This window comes from Hylobates moloch, unplaced genomic scaffold (assembly GCF_009828535.3).
Source record: "Hylobates moloch isolate HMO894 unplaced genomic scaffold, HMol_V3 SCAFFOLD_12, whole genome shotgun sequence".
Classification (NCBI taxonomy): domain Eukaryota; kingdom Metazoa; phylum Chordata; class Mammalia; order Primates; family Hylobatidae; genus Hylobates; species Hylobates moloch.
This window is the reverse complement of record NW_026652287.1, coordinates 8622255-8646203: the sequence shown is the minus strand read 5'-3', so window position 1 is coordinate 8646203 and position 23949 is coordinate 8622255. Positions and strand designations below refer to the sequence as shown.

Below are 23949 nucleotides of genomic sequence, written 5' to 3'. Positions count from 1 at the left end.
CCAAATTTACCAGTGTAGCTCATCAGCACTATGTGAGTTGTTCGACCTGTCCATTCATGTTGTGGGAAGTAGCCATAAAGACAAAGAGAGCAGCTTATCTATGGATGGGGCTGTGGGGTGGGAGGCAGGCATTTATAAGCACATTCAGATTAGTTCTATTCAAATGAGAAAAAATGGGTTTTCACGTGAATGCTTTAGTAATTTCACTGGGTGTAGAAGATGCATGCAAAGGCTAACACGATGACTGTCAAAAAGACTTCTGAAATATTTTATTTCCAGATTTGGTACATTAAGTGTGTCTGTTTGTAACAGGAGTCCATAATTTCCAGATTCGATTGTAAATAAAGCTGTAAAGCCCTACACATTCATCAATGCCTTTACTGTCTTGTCCACAATCAGAAGAGGTAGTAAAATGTCCAAATGGAACCGTGAAAAATAACCTAGCCAGGAATTTTCAGAAACTGGACTGAAGTGGCTGTATTTCCTACCTATAAACGTAACCACGAGAGTTGTGACAAACAAAACTCTGGGATCTTCACCAAAAAAACTGAGTAGGCTTCGGAGGCTTCTGGTTACATCCCCAATGGTAGGACATTCCATGCGAGAGGAAGCTGTGTTCTTTTGAGAAATAGCTAAGTCTTGCACACTGATGGAAAGCACTGATGAGGGTGTCAGTGCATCTCATTCCCAGGTTCACTCTGCAGTTCAGCAGTCCAAACATCACTTTAACCTTCCTTCAAGGGACTCTACAGTTCTGCTGGCTACTAACCTGCCGAGGATTCCCAGTTTCTTCAGTAGGAACATGCTGGCCCCAACGACTTGACACCTTCTAACTAAACTCAGTTTTCCTCTAAACACAGGAATGGCTAATTTGCTGCTTTCCACTTAGATTTCGGACTCAAGATGGTCACTGCACAGGCAGGTCCCGCTGGCATCCTGACACTACTTGGAAAGGCACTCTGCTCTAACCACAGCCTGCTAATGAGTAACATTCAGGGCAGTGTTCTAGAATTAGCCAATGGTCATCCAAAGCTCTGAGTTCCATTCTGCAAAAAGGGATGAGACACAAGAACACCTCCAAATAGACAGCTCTTAACCTATCTCCAAGGTCTCACTTCTAGCTTTGTTTCTACTTGGATATTTATTTTGTCTCTCCCCTAAAAACCTGCCTTTGCCCTCAAACAATACGGTTTGGCTTTGTTCACCTCTGAACTGGGTCCTGGTACCACAGTCTTATTGTACCAACAAACTTGTCAAAAACTGACTTGACCGCTTTACTGATGGAAAGCAGTTCCTCACTTGAAATCTATCACATTGCAGAGGCTGAGGAGGATTACACATCCTTCCTCCCCCAAGAGCAACAGGGCATGTCAATGAGCAAGTACCTTAATGCCAGAAAGCTGCTGCTCTATTCTACTAGAACGTTCTGGTCTTGTCATAGGGACTCAACCAGAAGATAAAGATGACTCAGTATCAGATACTGACCTTCCTTGAAAATGACAGGCCAAACCTAATAACTTCTGCTATGTTCTTATCTATGGGAACACAAAACTGAGCAAAAAATTCCAACCTTTCTCCATCTTCCTTATCAATGTGCAAGACTTGGCTATTTTTAAAAAGTGTATCTGCTCTCCCACGCTACTAGCCACTGAGGCAGAAACACTAGCAGTGCCTTTCATCTGGGTTGATGTGTGTGACAGCCGAAGGGAAAGGAGTTACAAAAAGCCTCCTTCAATGTTTAGGGTATGGCATGAGCCTAACCTCTTACGTTCATTTATCATTAGAAAAATATGGAGAGCCTAAGATAATTATGCTATGTATGACAGAGATGGAACTTTCTCTTGGGAACCCAGTGTTTTTACGTGTCCTCTGCATTATATCAGAGATGGTCTTTTCAGAGTATGATGCCACGGATTTCTAGGTAAAATGTGCAACTTTAAGAATATTGAGAATGACAATTTACATGTAGCGTTAATGCTTAAACAATGTTACCTAAGAACATGGGCTTTAATGACTTCTCATAAACTCTCTTACCTGCATAGTAAATGAGAAGGGCACAGGATGCATTTAGAAATAGATTGGGGAGGAAATCTGAAGAGCAAAGGATAATGGATTTTATGCAGACCTAAATTTAGTATCTTAACTGTTGCCAAAGAAGCAACAAAAAGAAAATTTGTAGAAGCAGAGTATTATGTGCCTTATATTCCATTTATTAAAAGTTTTCTTCTGTCGTTTTTTCCCCTTTTAATAGGCAGCTTACTCAGGCTTGCTCTATTTGGTGCTAACCAATGGAAGTTCACTGCTCAGTCTTGAGAATTCAGCTAGAACAAAGAATGTCAGAAACGAGAAAACTTACTCCTTCACAGAAGAGTAGACACTTCTTGCTTCGCAGTAAAGTTATTTCTGATAAAGCAGTAAGTTGGGAATAATCATGAAAGTATTGATATCGGTCGGCTCTCCAGTGTGGAAATTTGCATGTAAACTGTTTTCTGATTAACAAAGAAGTCTTTTAAGATGTTTGTGCGATCCCTTCAGAAGTCATGGCTAAAAGCTTTAAAATGCAACCTTTAACCTTGAAAATGCTGCTTTCTAACTGGTTGCCTTATTTGCTAATTTGTTGTCCTGGTAATAATATTTAAGTAGTATCTGTGATTTTTTTTCCTGAAAAAATAAACACTTTTAAGATTTTATTTCTTGGTTGGCCAGAAAAACTTGATATTCGTCTCTTTTCCCTTCATGCATACAGCATAAATAAATGGTATATTCCTTGTTCAAAGTTTGAGGAGTCTTAGTCACTTATCACACCCAAAGTCAGCTAATGGGTAAGAGACACAAAAGCATGACACAAACTCATCTGCTACAGAATGAGAGTAACTATTTTAAAAGACATTTAAAAAGTTAAAAGCATGAGACAAACTCATCTGCTAGAGAACGAGAGAGTAACTACTTTAAAAGACATTTAAAAAGTTAAGTCCATGCAGACATTAATTCAGAATTGTTTTTTCCTCTTCTTCCTAAACTGGAGAGGTCAGATCTTGGTTTAACTCAATTGGCCTCATTACTGTCTTGCTGCACTTCAATCCTTGTGTATTGGGCACTCCGGTGTTCACAGGCAACTCTGCTCTGCTTAGTCAGACTGGAGTCCCAGCCTCATTGACCCACTTAATACACGTATTAGATTGACAGTAGCCGAATCTTTGTTATAATAGATAAATCATTATTCCCATTCTTGATAAAACCATCACTCTCAAGATGGGTTTATACAAATAGGGCACATGTTTTTCTTCTTCAAACACAAAGCTCCAATTCCCCTAAGCTTTTCGGCTTGCTGTAATTCTACTTCTTGGCTTTGTTTTACCTTCAGCTGCCAGCATATTTTAAAAACCATGCAGACATACTGAAAAAACATCCAATGCAACTTAATGTAGGTGGATATGACTGGACTTTTTGCTGTGAAACTTGAGTCATGTTTGAGTAATGAAATAAACAAACTAAAATGCAGAGCAAGCACAAGAATCATCTCTTATATCATCTCTTATTCAGACTTTTTTTTTTTTTTTTTTTGAGACGGAGTCTCGATCTGTCGCCAGGCTGGAGTGCAGTGGCGTGGTCTCGGCTCACTGCAACCTCTGCCTACTGGGTTCAAGCGATTCTCCTGCCTCAGCCTCCCGAGTAGCTGGGACTACTGCGCCACAACGACCAGGTAATTTTTGTATTTTTAGTAGAGATTTGGTTTCACCATGTTGGTCAGGATGGTCTCGATCTCTTGACCTCGTGATCTGCCCGCCTCGGCCTCCCAAAGTGCCGGGATTACAGGAGTGAGCCACTGCCCCCAGCCTTATTCAGTATCTTTTAAAAAATGTTTTCAGCCAAATAAAAGAACGATTCACCTTCACAACTTGCTGGCTCTCCAAAGAATGACTGGCACCATCCTATTTTTTAAAAACAGCTTTAAAAAAAGACTTTTCTGCTTGCCTTCCTAGAAAAGGGTAATTTTCCTCTTGATTCAATGTTTATTGTAGAAAATAAAGTCAAAGAAAGAAATACAAATCATGTATCATTAAAAAGAGTCTTTTAAAACACACTGAATTTGAGAGTGCTTTATTCCCTGTAATGTGCCATACAAATGCAAAGCAGGACTAAGAATCATCTTTGATAGCAGGTGGGTCTTTAATCTACTAAAAAATCTTCCTAGGGTTCATGTAGGTGTCTGCGGATGTTGCTACGTCCACAACTGTAGAAGCCAGCATAGGAAAACAAAAAACAAAAGCCACAGTGCTAACAGGGAAGTACAAAAGTCCTCGAATATAGTTGCCATCGGAATACCCAGGAGTCCCTCTCAGAAAGACCCTCCTATACCTCTGTGATACCTCATAAGAGCCATTCACGCCAAGTAGGGAACCAGCGGATCACAAAAGCCCCTAGGGAAGGAGCAGCCCCTTCTTTCCACTGCTAGTTCTCACCATAAACAACTTTTGCCTTCATATAGAAGTGAAATCTGTTTTTCTGTACTCAATAATTAGTCAAAATAAGCATGACAGACCTTCAAATATGTGAAGACAATTAAGACACAGCCACTTCCGTGCCCAAATCCTTCTGCAGGTTGAAACATCAAAGCTGAAGCTGTGGAAACCGGTGTCACCAAGTTAGCACCTACCTAGCAGATGAAACTTCAATCTGACTCAAACATTTACTGCAACATTAGCGTGTGAAGATACAAAGTCACCTAGTCACTGCCCTTGAAGGATATGGAATTCAGTAAATCCAGTAGATATAATTAATCTTAGTTACCAAATGTGTGCCCACTATGTATTAGAAACTATTTATGGCTGACCTTGTTCCAGATAGAAGGAAAAAAGTTCCATGACTTTTTTGCCAGAAATACGAGAAAATGCTTTTTTAACATAAGTATTTTTTAAAAGCATCAACACTTTATTAACCTTAGTATCGTCGCAAAGGCATCCTACCAACTAGGTAATTATGTTGAGATCAATTTATTCAAAGATAATTAGATAAGTTGAGATCAATTTATCCAATTTGGCAATTTATCCAACATGGCAGATGAAAGAGTTATAAACCCAAAATGAATGATTCGTTTTTTAAAGAGTTAATAAAAATATCTAATTTCCAAAAAAACTATCTGTTAGACTGATGTATTTAAAATGTGTTACAGTAAAAATCTCACACAAATAATTGTTCTGTACTTTAGATCTTAAATGTACCTAAACTAAATTTATTGAGTAATTATAATACGCAGCGAAGTAACAAAACTATTTTAAGATTTTTCAGTGGTGTGTATGTATATGTACGCATACTCGTATATATAATCACGTTTTAAAGCCTTCTTCCAAGCATATTTCACATAAGATGAACAGTTAGCCAAAAGAATTACATACATTTCAAAACATCTTTGGAGGTAAAAGGCACTTTAAACGTTAGCATCTTTTTCCTTACAATGCAATGGCGAGAAAATGCATGAGAATTCTTGATGTGCAAAAAAAAAAAAAAAAAAAGAAAAATCATTTTATCAATACCAATGCTCTTTAAATAAATTTCAAACGTAAAAGTTTTAAAATGGCAATCCTAGTTTTAATACTCTTACAGGTTTCTGGAAATGCGTAGGAAATGCGTAATATGTTAAAGTATTACAGCCTGGTAGTAAAACCGACTACTGCAACCTAAGCTACAGAGCACGATTATATTTTCACTCCGGCCGCCTAATTTTCATTAGTGGACTGGATCGTACTGCTAAATATCAAAGCTTGAAATGAAACAACACAGGTCAGCATGAAAAACTAAGTTAGAGAAACTCACTCGCGGTAGCAGACGGCAGCCCGGCAGCCAAGCCTGGAGCTCTGCTGCGTTTGTGCATTCTGCTCCGTTTCACGAAATCACAGGCAAATCGTTATTTAGAGTAAACTAAAGCCGCATCAAAGCTTCAGGAAGGGGCTGGCAGGTAGTGTACTTACGGAAAGGCTACCAGGACGGGAGGCGATACAACTTGTCAGGGAGGGTCTCTAAGGTTCCCCGGGTGGTAACAAGCATTTAAAAAGGCGATGTGGATTCAGACGGCCTCCTCCCCACAGCATCCCAGACAAAGCCGCGCTAGGCCCCGGGGCGCTCCTGGTGCACCTGCAATGCGGATCCCTCGCCCTGCGATCCCACCCCGGGTCAGGCAGGAGCGCCCCGGGACCGGCCTCTCCTCCCCCTTGGCACTGGGGTGGGCGCGCGCCGCGGCCGGTCCGCACCCTGGACCGGAGCCCGGGCCGGGGAGCCCCCTCCCCAGAAAGGGCCGGCGGACCCCGCGGGGGCGGGCGCGGGGGTCGCCGCGCCTCAGGGACCCTCTTTCCCCCACTCCGCCGTTCCCCGAGTTGCCTTCGTCCGGGGCCACCCCTGCCCCTGGGGGAGCTAACACGGCTCCCAAGCCCCGGAGGTGGGGCAGGAAGACCCCGTCCCCCGTCTCCCAGCGGGGAGGGTTTTTAAAGTCTTCGCCACGAACTCCCGTCCCTGCCCGGCCCCTCCGTCCCTGCCCGGCCCCTCCGCCCCCGCCGGCGCTGCCAGGTGAGCGGGGCCGGACTCTGCACACCCCGGGCCCCGCCTCACCTGCGGGCGCCGCCGTCGCGTTCCTTCAGGCGGCTGCCCTCTTAGGCTCGGTCCTCCCGGCGTGCGGCGGTGCGGGCCCGTGGCCCATGGGCTGGGCGGGGCGCGGCGGGCGGGGCTGCCTGGGCTCGGGCGCTGCCCGGGCCGGGCCGCCGAGGGAGGTCAGTGGGCACCGCCCGCCCGGCGCATCTCGCCCGCTCCCACCCGAGCGCTAGCCGCGGTGCACCCTGGGAGCGGGGCCGGCGGCGAGGCCTGGCCGCGCTGACCCGGCGGGCTAGGCGCCGGCGCGGCGGCGGGTCTGTGTCTGCTGGGCTGGACGGGGGCGGCGGGCCGATATTCACTTGGCGAGGCGGGGCGACGCCCCCTTCCGCCCGACTGTGGCCCGGCAGGGGCGAGGGCCGAGGGGAAGGGAGGGTCGTACCCGCGGGACGCAGGCGCACAGCTCAGGTGCGGCCGCACTGCGGTTGCCCTGGGTAACGCGGCCCGGGCGGGGGCGCGGGGAGGAGCGAGGGAGGCAAGCGGGAGCGCGCGCGCCGGGCGCGGGGGTGGGGGATGGCCGGGCCCGGCCGGGCCGGGGCTGGGGGGCGGGGGCGGAGGCTGGCGGTGGGGGCGCGGGCTGGGTGGCCGCGCATGCGTGCGGCCCCCGCTCCCTCGGGGCTCCCCGGCCTCGTGCGTGCGCACGCGCGCTGTCCCCCGGAGGCGTCTGGGTGTGCGGAGCGCGCGCGCGCGCGGCTCGGAGGCGCACCTGTGAGGTGTCCCTGAGGAGAGGTGGGTGCGCGGCGCCCGCGGCCTGGGGCGCTGACTCCCCTCACTTGGAGTGAGTTCTCGGCGGCCGGGCTGCAGTCTTTCTTTCTTTCCCGAAGGGAGGCGGGGGCCGGGGGCCAGGGAGCGGGCTGGGGGTGGGAAGGAGGTGGAGTGGATTAAAGAAAAGAAAAACAACCCATCCCGGAGGATGGGCCTCGGGCCGGCCCGGCCCTTGGGGATGGCGGGGAAGGTCAGAGCGGCTCCGCGCAGCCAGGCGGGCCCGGGGCTGAGAAGCCGCCCCTCGGGCCTCGGGCGGTCGGCCGCGGGCCCGCAGTGCGGGGGAGCGGGGCCGGGGGGCGCAGATGGCCGCCGGCGCAAGCGAGGGCTGGGCAGCGGGCAGGGCGAGGCCGGGCGAGGCCCCTCGGGAGCCGGACTCCCGAGCCAGGCTCCATTGTTGTTGGAGCCGAGGGAAGGGGGAGCGCGGCCGCCCTCGTCGCCCGTGGAGCCGCGCCTTGGAGCCCTTCCAGGCGGGTCCCGGGAGAGGCGGTCATGGCCGCACCAGGGGACCGGGGACCCGGGCGGCTGCGGAGTAGCAGGCTGCATGGGGTGCCGTGGGTTTTTCAGGGCGCCCTGCGTCCGGCAGAGGAGGCGAGCATCCCGCTCAGGTGATGAGGAACCCCTCGCGCACCCAGCGCAGAAGGCTGCTGCCGCCGGACGCCTCCATTGTTTGACCACAACAAGGGCCGGATTCTCAACCAGGTAAACTGGCTGCCGGCGCTGTCCACTTCCCTCTGACTCCCGCCTCCGCAGGCGTTCTCACCCCTTCCAGGACTCGACTGCAGTTTTCTCACTGTCCCTGGCTTCTCAGGAACTCCGTATACCCCCCTCCCAGACATTTTCCCATCCGGATCCATCTCTCCGCCACATTCTCATTTCCCCCAGAACTCAGCTCCTTTGTGAAACCTTTCTTGCCGAACTCTAACAACTAAATCTCCCCGGGAGCCTACTCCGAACTGAACTGTTCTGGTTGCTAGATTGCTTACGGGCCGTCTTATTGCAACAAAGGAGACCAGATACTGAAAAAAGATTTCCCAGCTATTGCCTTCTTCAAGGAACGTTTTCTGATATTTACAGTTTATTGTTTTCACAAGATGGAACTGTTTTTAGGCATTTTGTCTTATTTAGAGAGGGCTTCTATTTCCTTTATAGACACATAGTTTTTTAGAGCAGGAAATTGACCTTGTTCAACCCGCATGTTAATTTAAAATTTAAAAATTAATTTTAAATTAGCAGAGTAGTACATTTTCTTTGTAAAAACAGCATATCACAGAGATGGCATTTTGTCTTTGACTATCAACCTCTGTCTCCAGGGATGGCCATTATGTGTATGGTGTGTATCCTTCTAGATCTCTTGGAGTACTTTTACGTGTGTGCACTTAACATCATTTTTGACTGCTTTAACAAGGACTGTTGCACCCTAACTTTCAATTTTAGCATATAATGCTTCAAGTCATTTTTTAACAACTGCTGCACCATGTTCCATAGTTTCAGTATATCATGGTTTAGCCATTTCCCAAATTGATAGCAGTTTAAGTTTTAACTTCAAAACAGCTTTTTCGCTGGTGGTGGTTCTCTGTTGAGATGAAATTTCGGTGATAGGAGCACAGATCTACGCTAATTATCGAGATTCGGCATTTATGATGAAGTTCTCTTTTGGTTAAGAAATTTACATGTGGAAGCAGCCACCCCACCCCTATGGTAGTTCTGATTCTAGCACTTAGAAGTTGTGTGACCTTGGGGAGGACATTGAATCACACCAAACCTCGGTTTTCTTTTCTGTAAATGGCCTGCTCTGTCTACTCTATAGAGTTCAATGATACAGTGCGTATGTTTTGTAGAATGTAAAGTAGTATATGAAGGTTGGTTTTATTAGCCTCTGTGATCCAAAAATTATTTGCAATATCATTTATATTTTTGACCAGATGTGTGTGTATCATATCACAGAGCACTACAGATAGTCAACTTTGAATGCTTTTTAATTTGTGATTTTTTAAATTAATTTTTATCAAGTACTGACAATACATTAGTCTTCTTAAACAATATTTTGCAAAGTATTTTTTCCTAGGGCTTTCTTTTCTTCCTCCCCTTCTTTAAAAAAAAAAGAGAGAGAGAGAGAGAGATAGGGTCTCTTTCTGTTCCCCAGGCTGGAGTGTAGTGGCATGATTCTAGTTCACAGCAGCCTCGGACTCCTGGGCTCAAGTGATCCTCGTGCCTCAGCCTCCCCAGTAGTTAGGAATGACTATAACCATGTGCCACCACACCTGGCTGATTTATTTTATTTTTGTAAAGACAGGGTCTTACTATCTTGCCCCAACTGGTCTCAAACTCCTGGCCTCAAGCAGTCCTCCCAAAGTGTTGGAATTAAAGGTGTGAGTCACTGTGCCCAGCGCCTAGTGCTTTTACATACCTTAAAAAATAAGGCATATAAATTAGTTGACTGTGAATAAACATATTAGCAACCTGAACACTAGACAGTACTCTCACTATAATATTTAAGCTTATTTCCTTAGAGTTGTATTTTTCTGTGACAGCAGCAGATTCAGATTAGCTTTTATGTCCTTCAGGGAAAAGGGATTATTACTAAATTTGCAGGCTGTATCAGAAAGAGTTTTAAAATTGAGATTTAATATTTTAATCATTTAAATAATGATTGAATGATGTGATGGGTAACATTTTAAGATGTAGGAGATACGATTAGGGGCTTTGTACGTATTTTTCTTTCTTTCAGATATATATGAGTGCCTGTAGTGTGGCCAGCAAAATCAACTTATTCTTGTTCTCTTGAAGCTTATGATCTGTGAGGGGGAGGGGATCAGAATTTAAACACGATCATACAACTACACGTATGATCACAAACTGGTATCTGCTGTGGAAGTTAAGAAGCACCTGCTATGAGGGAGTATAGAAAAAGAGGAGACCAAATTTTAGAGTGGAGAGAAGGGGCCTAGGAAAGGCTTTTCTGTATAAATAAGATTTAAGCTGAGATTTGAAGAGTGCATAGGTGTTAGTGTGGAGGGAAGTGGGGGATAATTTTCCAGGCAGAGGAACAGCATGTGGGAAGGCCTCAAAGTGGGGAAAAAGCTTTGCCCGTTCCAGGAACTGGAAGAATGAATGTGGATAGACTATGGAGGTGAAGAGGAAGAGTGGCTAGGCCAGGGGCCAGATCAAGGAGGGTCATGTAGGGCAGGCTGAAGTGGTTGTATTTTATCCCGAGTGAAATGGGAAACCATGATATGGGTTGGGATTTATGAAGAGGAGTGACATAATCAGATTTGTATCTTTAAACAGCCACTCTAGTCGCTGCATGCAAGATGTGGGGGCGTGTTGGGGGTGGAGAGTAGAAGTGGGGAAACCAGGCTGGCCATCTCAGAGGGCTGTCTGGAAGAGACATGAGCTTTCCCTTGGAGTTCACATTGACTTCACGTTACCAGCTACACTAAGGTCAAATCAATGTTTGATTAAAAAAAAAAAAAAAGATCCTGGCCGTGCACAGTGGCTCACACCTGTAATTCCAAGCACTTTGGGAGGCAGGTGGATCATGAGGTCAGGAGATCGAGACCATCCTGGCTAACACGGTGAAACGCTGTCTCTACTAAAAATACAAAAAATTAGCTGGGCATGGTGGCAGGCACCTGTATTCCCAGCTACTTGGGAGGCTGAGGCAGGAGAATGTCGTGAACCTGGGAGGCGGAGCTTGCAGTGAGCGGAGATCGTGCCACTGCACTCCAGCCTGGGCAACAGGGAGACTCCGTCTCACAAAAAAAAAAACCCCACAAATCCTTGTTTCTAATTTTTAAGAAGTAGAGATAAATAAAAGTAGCAATAAAAAGGTACTTTGTATGCAAAAAGTACACATAAACGTTAAACTAGTTGTCTATACTTAAAAGTATCAGCGAATCAAATTAAAAATTGGGACATTATTTAACAAGGTTTGAATGTTTTGACAAAGCAGTAATACATGAGGTAGGAGTGAAGTGAGACTCTAAAATGAAGGGAAATATTTGTAGATGTTATTGACTAGGAAAACAGTAACAAAAATTATTAGACAAAAAAATTGATGGAGTGACCATGTATTAGCATATGTATAAAATTAATAGCTTTCTAAATACCAGAAATAACCTACTAGAACCTAAAATGGCCAAAAAAAAAAAAACCCTAAACAAGAAACTGGCTCTGACCAGGTTGCAGCAAAACAAGTGAACCGTGTAGGCACAACCTTACAGAGTCAAGTGTGCGCTCTGTGGAGGAGACCATAAAGTATCCTGAAAGGTCTGAAGGGGTCACCTTGAACGGAAGGAGAGGCCATCTTCAGGGCTGTGATGTCTGCATGTTATGGGGATGTTCATTTTGGGGTGAACTTGGTAGAATATGAGTAATGAGGTGAGACAAATTTATTTAAACATATTATAGAGCCACATTCATTAAAACAGTATCATTCTGGCTGTAAAATATCCATACGGGTCACTGGAACTTATTCAGCACCCCAGAAATATACTTTTTTATATGGAAATGTAATAAATAATAATGAAATCATCACAAATGCCCCCTGAGTCTAAAGAAAATATAAGTAAATATTAAACATCTGGAAAGAGGAGTTTTACATGCTAAGGTAGATGGAGCACATGCTTTAGACTCAGATGTATCTGAACTGGAATCTTTTAAGTGAGGAAAATAATCCCCACTTTGCAGGTGTTACGAGAGTAAGAGATAAAGGGCCAGGCACCTACAAGGCACTCAAATCTGTAAGTAGCTGCTGCTATTAGAAACAATAGAGAAAATAATAGTTAAAAATTAGTGTATTAGACTACATAAAAATCTATTCTTTAGGAAGAGAAGGGGAAGAAAAAACCCGAATCATAAGGTGGAAAATATTTGTGGCAAGTGATAAGCTAAGAGTTAGTATTTTCAATAGGTAAAGAACTCATCCAAATTGGTGAAGAAAATAATGAAGATTCACCAACAGGTGGGCATAGGATGTGAATAGACGGTTCACTGGATAGAAATATAACTTGTGAAACATTGGAAAAGCTGTGTAATTCATTAATAATCAAATCACTAATTACTGTATAGAAAAGTTAGATTCTGTTCTGAATAGCAGCAAAACTAGAAAACATTTACAAGTAAGACATAAATGTACCAAAGCTTTATGAAGAGAAGTAAAAACTTTTACCTAAGTGATTTAAAAGCTAACCTAAATAAATGGGCAGACTTGTTCCTGGAGGGGAAGGCATCATTGTAAAGACTGCAGTACTCTCCAAATTAAACTATGATTTCAATGTAATTACAATTGAAATCCCAGTGGGAATTATTTTTGGACACTTGATAAATTGCTTCTAAAACTCTTTTGTAGGAGTAAATGTCCTAGAATGGCCAAAAAATGACAAATGTTTTTAATGGAAAAGTAGTGTTGGGGGATTTGCTATATGAGAAGTCAAAGCATACTGAAATGCTGCAGTAATATAAATGGTGAACACAAGAATAGACAGATTGACGCCTGGAGCAAAGTAGAATCCAGTAACAGACCCATTTTTATATCGGAATTTAGTATATGATAAAGTTCGTATTTTGCAACAGTTGGGAAATTATAATTCAATATGTTGTATAGGGATAAATGGCTCTTTATTTAGAAAGATCCTGCTTCATCACATTCAAAATAACTTAGATGGATTAAGGAACTAACTAAAAAAACCTATAAAAGTATTAGAAGGAAATATAAGAGAATTTGGTATGTAGAAGGATACACTGGAAATGATGTGTTTTAGGTAGGCCATTTAGGTAAGACCAAGACCTAAACTCATAAATGAAAGGATTGATAAATTTGACTATAATCACAGTTGATAATTCTGTGACAAAAAGCATTACAGAGTGATGGACTGGGAAAACAACCTGTAGCATGTATAAAGAATAAATAGAATTAACAAATTAGGTAATGAATTGAGGATATGAATAGTTCTTAGAGAGATAAAAGTGTTCAAACAGTGAAGAGAAATTCAACCTTATTGTGATTAGGAGAATGGAAATTTAAAAACTAGATTTTTTTGTTGGGAGGAGGGGCATCAGGCAAAAATTAAAAACTATCCAGCAATGTAAAAGAGGCACCTAATACATTGTTGGGACATAAAATTGTTCCAAGTTTTTAGATGGCAATTTTGGCAGAATTTTATCAAAATAAAAGTACACGTTGATTTAGCAGCTACACTTCAAGGAATCTGTGCTATTTTCATAGGAGGACATACATTAATATAAACAACGTCTATTGCAGCATTTATAATGAGGAAAATTTGAAGATAATCACAATAAATTTTGGTACCCCTATACTGTGGAATATCAAGTAGTGTTTTGTTTTTCGTGGAGTTTTTTGTTTTGTTTTGAGACAGGGTCTTGCTCTGTTGCCTAGGCTGGAGTGCAGTGGTACGGAATGTGGTTCAGTGTAGCCTTAGCCTCCTGGCCTCAAGTGATCCTCCCGCCTTGGCCTCCCAAAGTGTTGGGATTACAGGCATGAGCCACCATGTCTAGCCTATTAGTTTTTTATAGAGAGAGGTAGATTTGTATGTACTGACATAGCCTGTATGGATGTCTTAGAATATACTGTTGAGCCAAAAAAGCAAGCTTAATCTCATTTTTTGTAAGATACAAAACAAAATAATTAAGGGTGTGTGTATATATATATATTCTGAGTAAGAATTAGAAAAAGACTAGAGTACCTGAAAACATTTAATTCTGATTACTTTGTGGGAAAAGCCTAGGGGAGACTGGGTTTTCATATCACATGTGTTTGCATTGCTTCACTTTTTTTTTTACAATGGGCATTTACTTTTGTAATGAAGATGTTATAGTTTCTCACCAATTGGTAAAAATGACACACTCTTACATTACATTGGCCGTATGTATCAAGAGTCTTAAAATTATTTACATTTCTTGATGGTCTAGGAACCATCAAAAGAATATTTTTAAATACAGAGAAAAGCTTTCTGCACAAAATATGTATATTGTAGAATTATATTTACGGGCACAGTTTGCAGAATGGTTATGATACATCCCCTATATCATATATTTAGTGGCAAATAACATTGCCATTAAAAATGTTTATGAAGAAAATACATTAAAATGCTTTGTGTTAAGTGGGAGGAAATCAGGATACACAATTGTATACATGATATGATTAAAACGCCCCAAAAAAAGTCCCAGAAGCCTTCCAGTAAAACCTATGCATGGCAAAAATATGTAGAAGAAATTAGATGGAAATCTTAAGAATTGTGGACTTCGGTAGGATGTCGGGTGATTTAAATAGTCTTTTTTGTATTTGCCAAGATTACATGTACCTGTATTACATGTATAATGGAACATTTGATTTAACAAAGTATATCTGGAACATGATAGCTACATGGCAAATAGACATGAGCACTTTTTTTTTTGGTTAAAGCCATATGAATAAATTTGGAAATTACACTGAAAATGATTGGGACCCATTGAAAACTTGTGAGTAGGGTAAGAACAATCCATTTTGCGTTTTAGAAGGTTACATTAGAGTTGATAATGGATTAGAGGGAAGCAAGACTGGAGGCTTTTGTAGAATTCCAGGGAAGATGACGGTGGCTTGAGTTAAGTTGAGACAATGCAGGTAGACAGTGGAGAGTTTCCAGAGGTATTTGGAAGAGAGTAGCTAGACCTTTGTGATGGGGGGGAGTCAATGATATTGACTTGGGCAAATGAGGGGAGAGTGGACTCATTTACTATAGTTGGGAATTGGCTATGGTTTGAATATTTGTCCCCTCCAAAACTCATGTTGAAACTTAATCCCCAATGTGACAGTGTTGAGAGGTGGGTTCTTTCAGAGGTTTGGCTCATGAGGGCAGAGCCATTCATAGATTAATGGGTTGTCATGGGAGGGGACCTGGGGGCTTTATAAAAAGAAGAGAGACCTGAGACAGCATGTTAACATGCTCAGCCCCCTCTCATCGTGTGGTGCCCTGTGCTGGCTCAGGGCTCTTTGGAGAGTCCCCACCAGCAGGAGAGCTGTCACCAGATGTGACCCTGGGCTTTCTCAGGCTCCATAACTGTAAGAGATAAATTTCTTCATAAACTATCCAGTTTCAGGTATTCTCTTGTAGGCAATAGAAAACAGATTAAGACAGGAATATAGTAGGCTTTGGTGAGGAAGTGACTGATTCAGTTTTGGATGTGCTTGAGTTTGAAGGTCTTACAGGACACATAGGTATCTCATGAAGAGGATTTACAAAGAATAATTTTGCAGTACACATGTTTTGCTGTAAGAATGACCAGATACTATACATAGCTATGGTATTAAAATCAATATTTCTACATGGTAAATTTTTCTTGCAATATAGTTGTATGTCTGTAAATTGGGGCATATCTGTCTAGATAGACTGGACTGTTGATATTTTTCACATAGAATTATTTGAGACTGCATGACCTTGACTTCAGGTAATACCATGATTGTCTTTGGGGTTCATTGGGTAGACTCTTGCCTCTCTGAGTGGGTGGGTGGTGGAGGTTCCTCTGGGCATTAGTGGTCCTTTTGTCAGTCATCCTGTTGTCAGAGTACACCTGACTTCTTGGAGTGATTTCTCTTCATCTTGGTAAACTGGTCCCTTCCACATAGGGGCAGGCCAGGAAATAGGCAGAGTGGTGCCCTTTCATCCATGTGTGAGTGCCCACCTGGCTGTTAGTAGTATGGCTGGAGCATGGGTACCTTGAAGGACAAGTGGGGAAAAGGTAGCGGAGAAAGTGCCTGCCAAGGTAACAGAAGTCATTAGAGAGGAAAGTAGATGTCTTCATCAGAGGCTGGGGCCCAGTCGCTGGGAAGTTGGCAGCAGTCAGTGTGGCTGTGCTCTTTGCCTTCATTTCCTCAGCTTCTCCTGCTCACTGTGTGTCTCCCCTATGCTTCTATGTGTGCCCGCCCTCCCCCAATCTCTTCTCTCGCTTGGCAGTAAATAACACATGTGACCCCAGGTGGTCACTCTGGAAAGCCATTCTGAAACTGTAACTTCTGCCAGCTCACATCACAGACCCAGTCTTCCCACTTCCCACTTCCCAATTCCAAATTCTCCAAAAAGACAGTCTGATTGGCTTAGCTTGGATTCCACGCTCACCGTATTGGTTTTACTGTTGCGCAGCTTACAGGAGCAGATTGATTTAGTGTGAGCCTGGTAGACTGGCTAGAAGGGAGTGCAGATGAGGACACTCAGGAGAGGCATCCTGGAAGTTAGAAAATTTCAAGAATGGACAGGAGCAGTAGTTTCAAACGGCCCAGAGATGTAATAAAGGGATTAGGAGTGAATCTTAAATTTAGCAAATTGAAGTCTTTCAGCCCAGGTTGAAAGTTGTGTCTACTGGGCATGGTGGCTCACACCTGTAATCCCAGCACTTTGAGAGGCCAAGGCAGGCAGATGGCTTGAGGCTGGGAGTTTGAGACCAGCCTGGGCAACATGGCAAAACCCTGTCTCTACCAAAAATGCAAAAATTAGCCAGGCATGGTGGCACACACCTGTGGTTCCAGCTACTTAAGAGGCTGAGGTGGGAGCATCACTGAAAGGCAGGGCTGTAGTGAGCCATGATCACGCCATTGCACTCCAGCCTGGGTGACAGAGCGAGACCCTGTCTCAAAAAAATCAAGCAAGCAAGTTGTGCTACAGCTAATCCATGTGGGAGCGTCACAAGGTGGAACCAATGGCTATGATTACTCATTTGTAAGACACTGAAAGAAGAGAATTTTTTTAATACAATTTAATTTTGAAAATGTAGCAGAAGCATTCAAAATGTAATTTTAAAAATATAATTCGTATTGCTTTTTAACACTAAAACATTTCTACACCTTTATTCTAACTCTGAAATACACAATGTCTCTTGTGTCACCTGATACATTATAAGAAATTCAGTAAAGCTATTCTAGAACTCATTTATTTTTCATAACCCTGAAAGTTCATAAAATAATCATAGCTTATTTCCATGTCTTATTTTGCAGTGTGTTCTATGATATTGTGACAGAGCTTGTGAGGAAGCCTTTGTAGCCAGAGCAGACCCGTGTCCCAAAGATGATGAACTCTGCCACTTAGGTTAACGATACAACAGTTCATAGAAATAATTGGAAACATTTTTCTTCTGCAGAGTAAATTCCGTATGTTCCTCTGGCTTTCAAAATACCACTTTTGGATATGTAGTTCAAATATGTTTAGGATTGAGCCTGATGGGGGTTTAAGAATATTTCATTGATTCAAAGTATTTGGTGTTGGCTAGAAAACATGTCAAGTTTCTCAGTTAACCGATATTCAATAAATTACTTTTAACACTATAACTTTACGTTGTGATAGGACTAGGACCTTGTGGTAAGCCTCCAGACTCACAGTTAGAATCAGAGAACCTGCACAAAGCAGGTTGCGTGCATTTTCATGATGCTTGGCAACTGGAGGTAGTAACCCATTGTGACATTGATTTCAACTCCTGACACCTTAGTGTGAAGAACCGAGAAGGTTTCTGAGCAGGTGTTTGAGTGCCCTCTGGAGGCCTTGTGAACTGTTGAAATGTGGACTTCTAGCAAGAGCTTTCTTTCACAGCCAGTTGAGAACCAGTGGGCGAGATGGTTGAAACTGGTGTGGATGTTAGGAGCAGAGGAGAGGGGAGATGGAACTCATGGGAATGTACTAGTGTTTACAAGAGCTTGCCCCGCCTACTGATAATACTGGGTTTATGCAGTGAGTGTAGAACACAGAGGCCGTAGGGTCACGGAAGGAGCCAAGGGAGTGTGGCCAGTAATGTCCAGTGGAATAAAGAACGAAAAGTGCCCTTGGATTGGCCAAGAGAAGGCCGACAATGAGGGGAACCTCGGTGGTGTGGTGTTGGATTGAGGCATGAGTGGGGAGTGAAGCAATAGAAATCCAGAAAAATCAGTCTTGAAGAGGTCTGGATGGGGAAATGGAGGGTGGGGCCAGGGAGACAGGGCAGCTAGAGAAGGCCTAGGATTAAATGCTGTTTTTCCTTAAGGTCGGGGGAGACTTCTGCATTGTGTTTAAATGCTGAAGGGAAGAAACAAGCACAGAAAGAAAACAGTTGAAAGGGGTGTGGGGGCCGGGGAGGAGGAGAGAGTTGGTTTCAAAGTTCTTTGCCTGGGAGATTTATTGAGGGAAGAAGTTGCCTTTTATAGGGACTTTGAGTTTGGCAAAGTAGTGATTTTCAGTTTATCGTGGGATGATGGGGAAATAATTCTAGCAGGCAGTTGGAGATACAGGTAAGAAGAAAAGACTGTGTTAAGAAACTGTGGCATCATCATCATGGAAGTAGTCATCATTCCAGCCAAGCAGGTAGTTGAGCTAAAAAATGGAGACAGGACATACTGTATGGAGGACTCCTATATTTAGGCGTAGGCATCTGAGATGGCAGACACAATCAGCAAGGCTAGAGGAAAAATGAGAATGTGCAGGGAACTGGGAGCCGAGGAGACCCTAGACTAGGATTCAGGATGAGGCAGGAGGAACGGCCCGGAGATTTGACTTTGAGAGCAGTTTTGTAGTGGGGGTGGGGGTGGGGGTGCAGAATGCTGTGTAGGAGGCGCACACAGAAGGTATTATAGATGCTGTGGAGGAGCTCAGCGGTGAAAGTGAGAAGAGTGAATTGGTCTTAGTTGGGGGATGGCTCCAGAGAACACGTCGCTTATCTGTGCATATGAAATTAGAGCTGTAATCAACCATGACTCTAGAAAGGATTATATTTGCTTTTTTGTTTTTAACACCATCGTCTCAGAATATAACATCTAAGTTTCGTGTAACTTTTGTGCCACTTCCTACTCTTCTCAGATTGAGAATCTGACCAGAAGGAAGAAAATGTCTAGGTCTATTCATGACATTTGAGAGAGTTCTTGCGGGAGAGAGTAAATGTGACTGATTTTTGATTTACTATTCTGACACACATCAAATGTTAAATCCCTTGAATCTATGAGACCATTTGCTATCATAAATGACATTTAAAAAAACTTCTTGGTAAAACTAATAGTATGGCTAATAGAAGTTATTTGGCTTCACTTATTTAAAATATTTCATTAAGATAACAGATTCCTAATATCAGAAGTGGTAAAAATAACTGTGTTTAAATCTGGGAGGTGGGATTTGACCCCTCACTTTAGACTGAGTGCCCAGTTTGAGTGGCCAGGCGTACTGTTTAAGCATACACTTATCCAAGGAGTGGAATGGCAGGTTCCAGCTTAGGCCCAAACACGTCCGCTGCTGTGGAACTGGTGTGAAGACCTGTGAAGGCCTTAAGCCATTAAACTTTTGGAGGCCTTTACTATGTCATATCAAACATTAAATCACCCATGTCCCACATAAAATTAGCTTGTACAAAACCATATGAGTTAAGCTTTGATTGGCTGTAGACATTTAACATTTATTAACTTTAATTTTGCAATTTTCTTCTCATGTTTTGCATCCAGTAATGTTTTTTTCAGATCTCAAACATTTACATAGGTCCCCGAGATGCTCATGAGCCTTAGGGACTGCGCCTATATACCTAGAGATAAGACATCCCTGTTCTGCTGGGAAGTGGACATTGGGTATGTCTAGGCATGTCTGGCGGGGGGCAGGAGGGGGTGGGCTTGCCTGGAATCTGTTTGTTTGTGGCACTGAGGCACCTCCTGGGAAAACTTCATCTTAAGGGGGAGTTGAAGGAAGTGTTTTAGTTAGGGATTTTTTGTTGCAAAGAACAGAGTTTCATTCAGACCACTTTCTGTACAAGGGGCTGTATTGGAGGATGCATGTGGATCAGACCCATGAGGAACTCAGCCTGTCCAGAGACAAGCCACAGTCTTCCATGAACAGTGGGGTCTCTCACGGCATCGCTCATTTCTTTGTGTCTTTCTCCTCTTGCTGCCATCTGGCTTGTTTTTCCCTCCTCTGTATGTCTTTTCTAACCTTTTAGCTCCTCCTTGCTTATAGAGTCTACTTCCTCATGACTTTGGTTTGCTGTGATTTCATGACCTCTGCAGTCATTTTGCGGATCATAACCTCTCAGCTTCATCTCTCACAGCTGATAACCTCATTCTCTCATTATTGCTTAGATTCCTGAGAGAGAGAGAATCTGATTTTGTTTTGCTTTTATTGTTGTTCCAAGCCACATCGTATGTCAGAGTTAAGCTCTTGGGTCAGATGTCTGCACTTGGTCTCAGAAGTGGTCATGTGGCCGATGGCTGCCTGGGCCTACCCTTAAAGCTGAAGCAGTTCCCATTACTAGGATTTGTAGGCTAGCAGGCACCATGATTGGCATGTATAGTTCAGTAAGGGAGGAAAAAACCTGGCCCAATATCAAGACCACTTGAAATTCCTCCAAATGTATTCCTGCCCTTTAAAATATTATCCTGCTAACAGCTTTCATTCTAAGTTGAACCTTTATTCCCACAGAGAAACTAAAATAGCTAAATGTGTTGAAAGCATTTTCACTTTTCCATTTTCTTCCTGTTTTATTCAGTCTCTGACAGTGCAGTGCCACTCAGCATAGTCTACAGGACTCTATTTCTAATGTTAGTGATTTCTGCTGAAAATGATAGAGCAACTTCAGATAGCTATTAGCAAGTTGGATCATTCTAACCACATGCCTTTCACATAATCCTTTCCCCCAAATCTCTGGGGAGCTGTAGAGGCATACTGTAATTCAGCACTGTCTCCAGATTGACAACAGCTAGAAAAACATGTAAATGTCCCATCCACATGTAGATACGGCAGCAGTGTGAACCTAGGTTCGTTAATATATCGTAACTCCCAGGGGAAAGTGAGGTTCCCCAAACTTACAGCTAGATCTTGAGATCTATACCTAAACTTCTCTGAACAATTATAGAATATAGCAGAGGCGGGGAGGTAGTAGATGGAATAAATAAAATAATGATAATGATAGCTTTGTTGAGCCCTTAGAATTTGCCAGGCTGTGTTTTAAGTACTTCTCATGGATTAATTGATTTAATCCTTAAATTACCTTATAAGATCAGCTGCCTTTATTATCTCCATTAACTCATTCTTAGCTTCTTAGGTGAAGGTTACACAGCAGGTATGCAGTAGGGCCAGGACATGAACTCACCCAGTCTGACTCCATTTATGCTTCTTCAGCACCCTGAGAGACTGGAAAATCCATGAAAAAACACTGTTGATTGTTTACTCCCTGGCATTTTAGCCAGTCTGAGTCAGTTATCTTATACCTATGAACCTTAAACTCATTTTGGATCAGGTTCCCTTCATGAGGCTAATTGTGATACTGGGACACCTATATCTTGGAGGGAAGTTGTGCAGAGTGCCTGGATTTTCCTTTCTGTGGTTTCTCAGATTTGCTCATCCCTTCTTTGGACCTCCATGCCTTGAATCCCATATATTTATATAAATCCCAGATGTAAATGGGTCTGTCCTATCTTCTGAGCTGGGACCCCACATTTATAATAGCTAGTTCATGAAAACATTTTGTGATCCTAAATTCTCTATAAATAAACCCATTTTTCTCTCTGCATTTCTCCCATCCAGCAGGATCCTAAGGCCTTTGTAGTCCTTCAGCCACTGTGGGCCCTGCCTCTGCCTGTTCTTCTGGAATGTCTTGGGGGTTTTGATCCTGTCACTGTGGTAAGTTTTCCCGTTGTTCACCATTTGTCCTAGATGGAGAATCCCCTTTGAGTATTTTAAGCCAAAGCTGTCTCTAGAATTTTTTCTGAGCATGTGCCCTTTGGGGCTCAGTGAGGAAGCAGCTCTCCGTGTCTCACGCTCTTCCTGACCTCTGTCCTTTATCTGGCATTGGATTCCCCAGATCTTGGACCACCTTCCTTACTCTAAAGATGTCAAAAACAACTCTTTTTGTTCCCTGGGATCTTCATTTTCTTCTTTCCATGTGAACCATTGGTTATTAAAACTTTGTTTCACTTGTCCCATTTTCTTCTGCCATCTTGGAGGCCTTACATGGATTCTAGATCTCATGCCACCCTTTGTCTTTTTCTTTTGTTGTTCCTATCCTCACCGAGCTATCAAAACTTTAAAAGCTCAGTTGCTTTATAGATTTCTGGTGTTTTTTTTTTTTCCCAACGCCTGAATAATAGCTTTTTCCTTAAATATGAGTTCCTGAAAATCTTCTTACCTGAGGATTATGGTTTCACATCAGTCTGTGCAGACTTGATTCTGAGTGTCATTGTATTCCCAGCACAACTATTTTTTCTCTTTGTTTTCTCTTTGGATTTGTTCTTTTTTAAAGATTTTTTTTTCCCTTCTTTGGCTCAACTCAAGAAGACAACATATATAGGATAGGTATTTGTTTATCTTTATTTGGTCATTGCTGAAATCCAGAATACTCCAGTTGAACGTACAGTCTAGATCTCTGTGATTCACAGACATCATGAAATGGTACGTTACTTCCATGCATAGCTGGGCAGCAAGAGAAAGGAAGGCCCTTGTCCTGATAGCTGCTGGCTTCTGGGGGCATGAGCTTCTTGTCATTTCTCCTGCTGCCAGAGGCTGGTTTCTCAGGCCCTGGGCTTCTGCCTTCCCAGACTTCACTTTCCCATGCAACAAGGAGGATTGGCTGTGGGAGGTAAAGGACATTTTGTTGGCCTCTGTCCTAGTGGGTCTAGTGACTGTGCGTTGTTAGAAGGCTAAGCCTACGTGGATGTGTGATGTCTTTTCTTTTTCCTGGCTGTATGTAGCTAGAGTGGTAAGGCTGGGGCTGCCCCTGAACAGAAAGGTCTTGACCACCTCTCTTCCTTTTCTCTCTTTTCCCTCGTGCTGGATTGGTTTCCAGGTGACTGACCTATTTAGAAGCGGGGGCAAGTGGACCCTGGCACAAGGGCAAATGTTCTCTCTTCTCGGTCTCTTTCTGGCTGCATTCTCTCCTGTGCTGATTTGGGTAACCTCGGCCAGTCTTTATCGTGAGTGGTAAGACCAAAGAGTCATGTCTAATATTTTATGAATTCCTTTTCATACCCGTATGCGCTTTGGTCTCAGTTTAAGATTGCCACTAATGTAGGGAAAAGGAGTTCTCCATGTGATCCAGCCTACCTTATGGAATGCTGCATTGGGAATTGGATTCACAGGCCCAGCTAATAATAAAGTGTTCTGTATTTTCAGTTCAGTCCTGTATACATGTCCATCTGGGGTACCTAGAAGTTAGTGGTGTTTGCTGAGCCCACTGGCCAGATCTGATATTAGCCATTAATAACATACATTTTCAGAATAGCACTGGATCAACTTCCTGTGCCAGTCCTACAAGATCAAAAGCCTGAAGGCCAGAGTTATGCATAATTTGTTGTGACCATTCCCTGGCCCTCTCTGAGAGTGGAGTGGCAATAAATTTCTGTCCATCCATGCAGATACTGAATTCTAATGACCAAATCCTATCTATTCTTAGGATTCTCATCATCTCTGTTGATTTTTGGCTGTAAGAGGTCACCTGCTCTTGCACTTTGTGCTTCCTGAGTGAGCCTACTCCAGAATCTCCCTCCCTTGCTTGCTTTGGTTTGCCAGACAATACATGTTACAAATTGTGACCTGGGTATAAAAATAGCCAGACTCTTGAGGT

General features: G+C 43.3%; 3 protein-coding genes across 13 annotated transcripts in view; 2 read left to right on the top strand and 1 right to left on the bottom strand.

Moving 5' to 3' along the window:
• Positions 1-7069, bottom strand: part of CCDC92 (coiled-coil domain containing 92) — a 35614-nt gene extending 28545 nt beyond the window's left edge. For 4 of the 6 annotated variants that reach the window (XM_032168335.2, XM_032168331.2, XM_032168337.2 and 1 more), the window contains exon 1: positions 6604-7069. The gene's annotated coding sequence lies outside the window, so the exon portion shown is untranslated. Of the gene's footprint in view, positions 1-5969; positions 6136-6603 lie in introns of those variants that run through there. The other 2 variants (XM_032168333.2, XM_032168336.2) reach the window with 1 other exon arrangement.
• Positions 7070-7995: 926 nt separating this feature from the next.
• ZNF664 (zinc finger protein 664) overlaps positions 7996-23949 on the top strand; it is a 41395-nt gene continuing 25441 nt past the window's right edge. For 3 of the 5 annotated variants that reach the window (XM_032168342.2, XM_058425278.1, XM_058425277.1), the window contains exon 1: positions 21915-22010. The gene's annotated coding sequence lies outside the window, so the exon portion shown is untranslated. Of the gene's footprint in view, positions 8104-21914; positions 22011-23949 lie in introns of those variants that run through there. The other 2 variants (XM_058425279.1, XM_058425276.1) reach the window with 2 other exon arrangements.
• Positions 8039-23949, top strand: part of RFLNA (refilin A) — a 342765-nt gene continuing 326854 nt past the window's right edge. The window contains exon 1 of one of the 2 annotated variants that reach the window (XM_032168352.2): positions 8039-8103. The gene's annotated coding sequence lies outside the window, so the exon portion shown is untranslated. Of the gene's footprint in view, positions 8104-21931; positions 22011-23949 lie in introns of those variants that run through there. The other variant, XM_032168351.2, reaches the window with a different exon arrangement.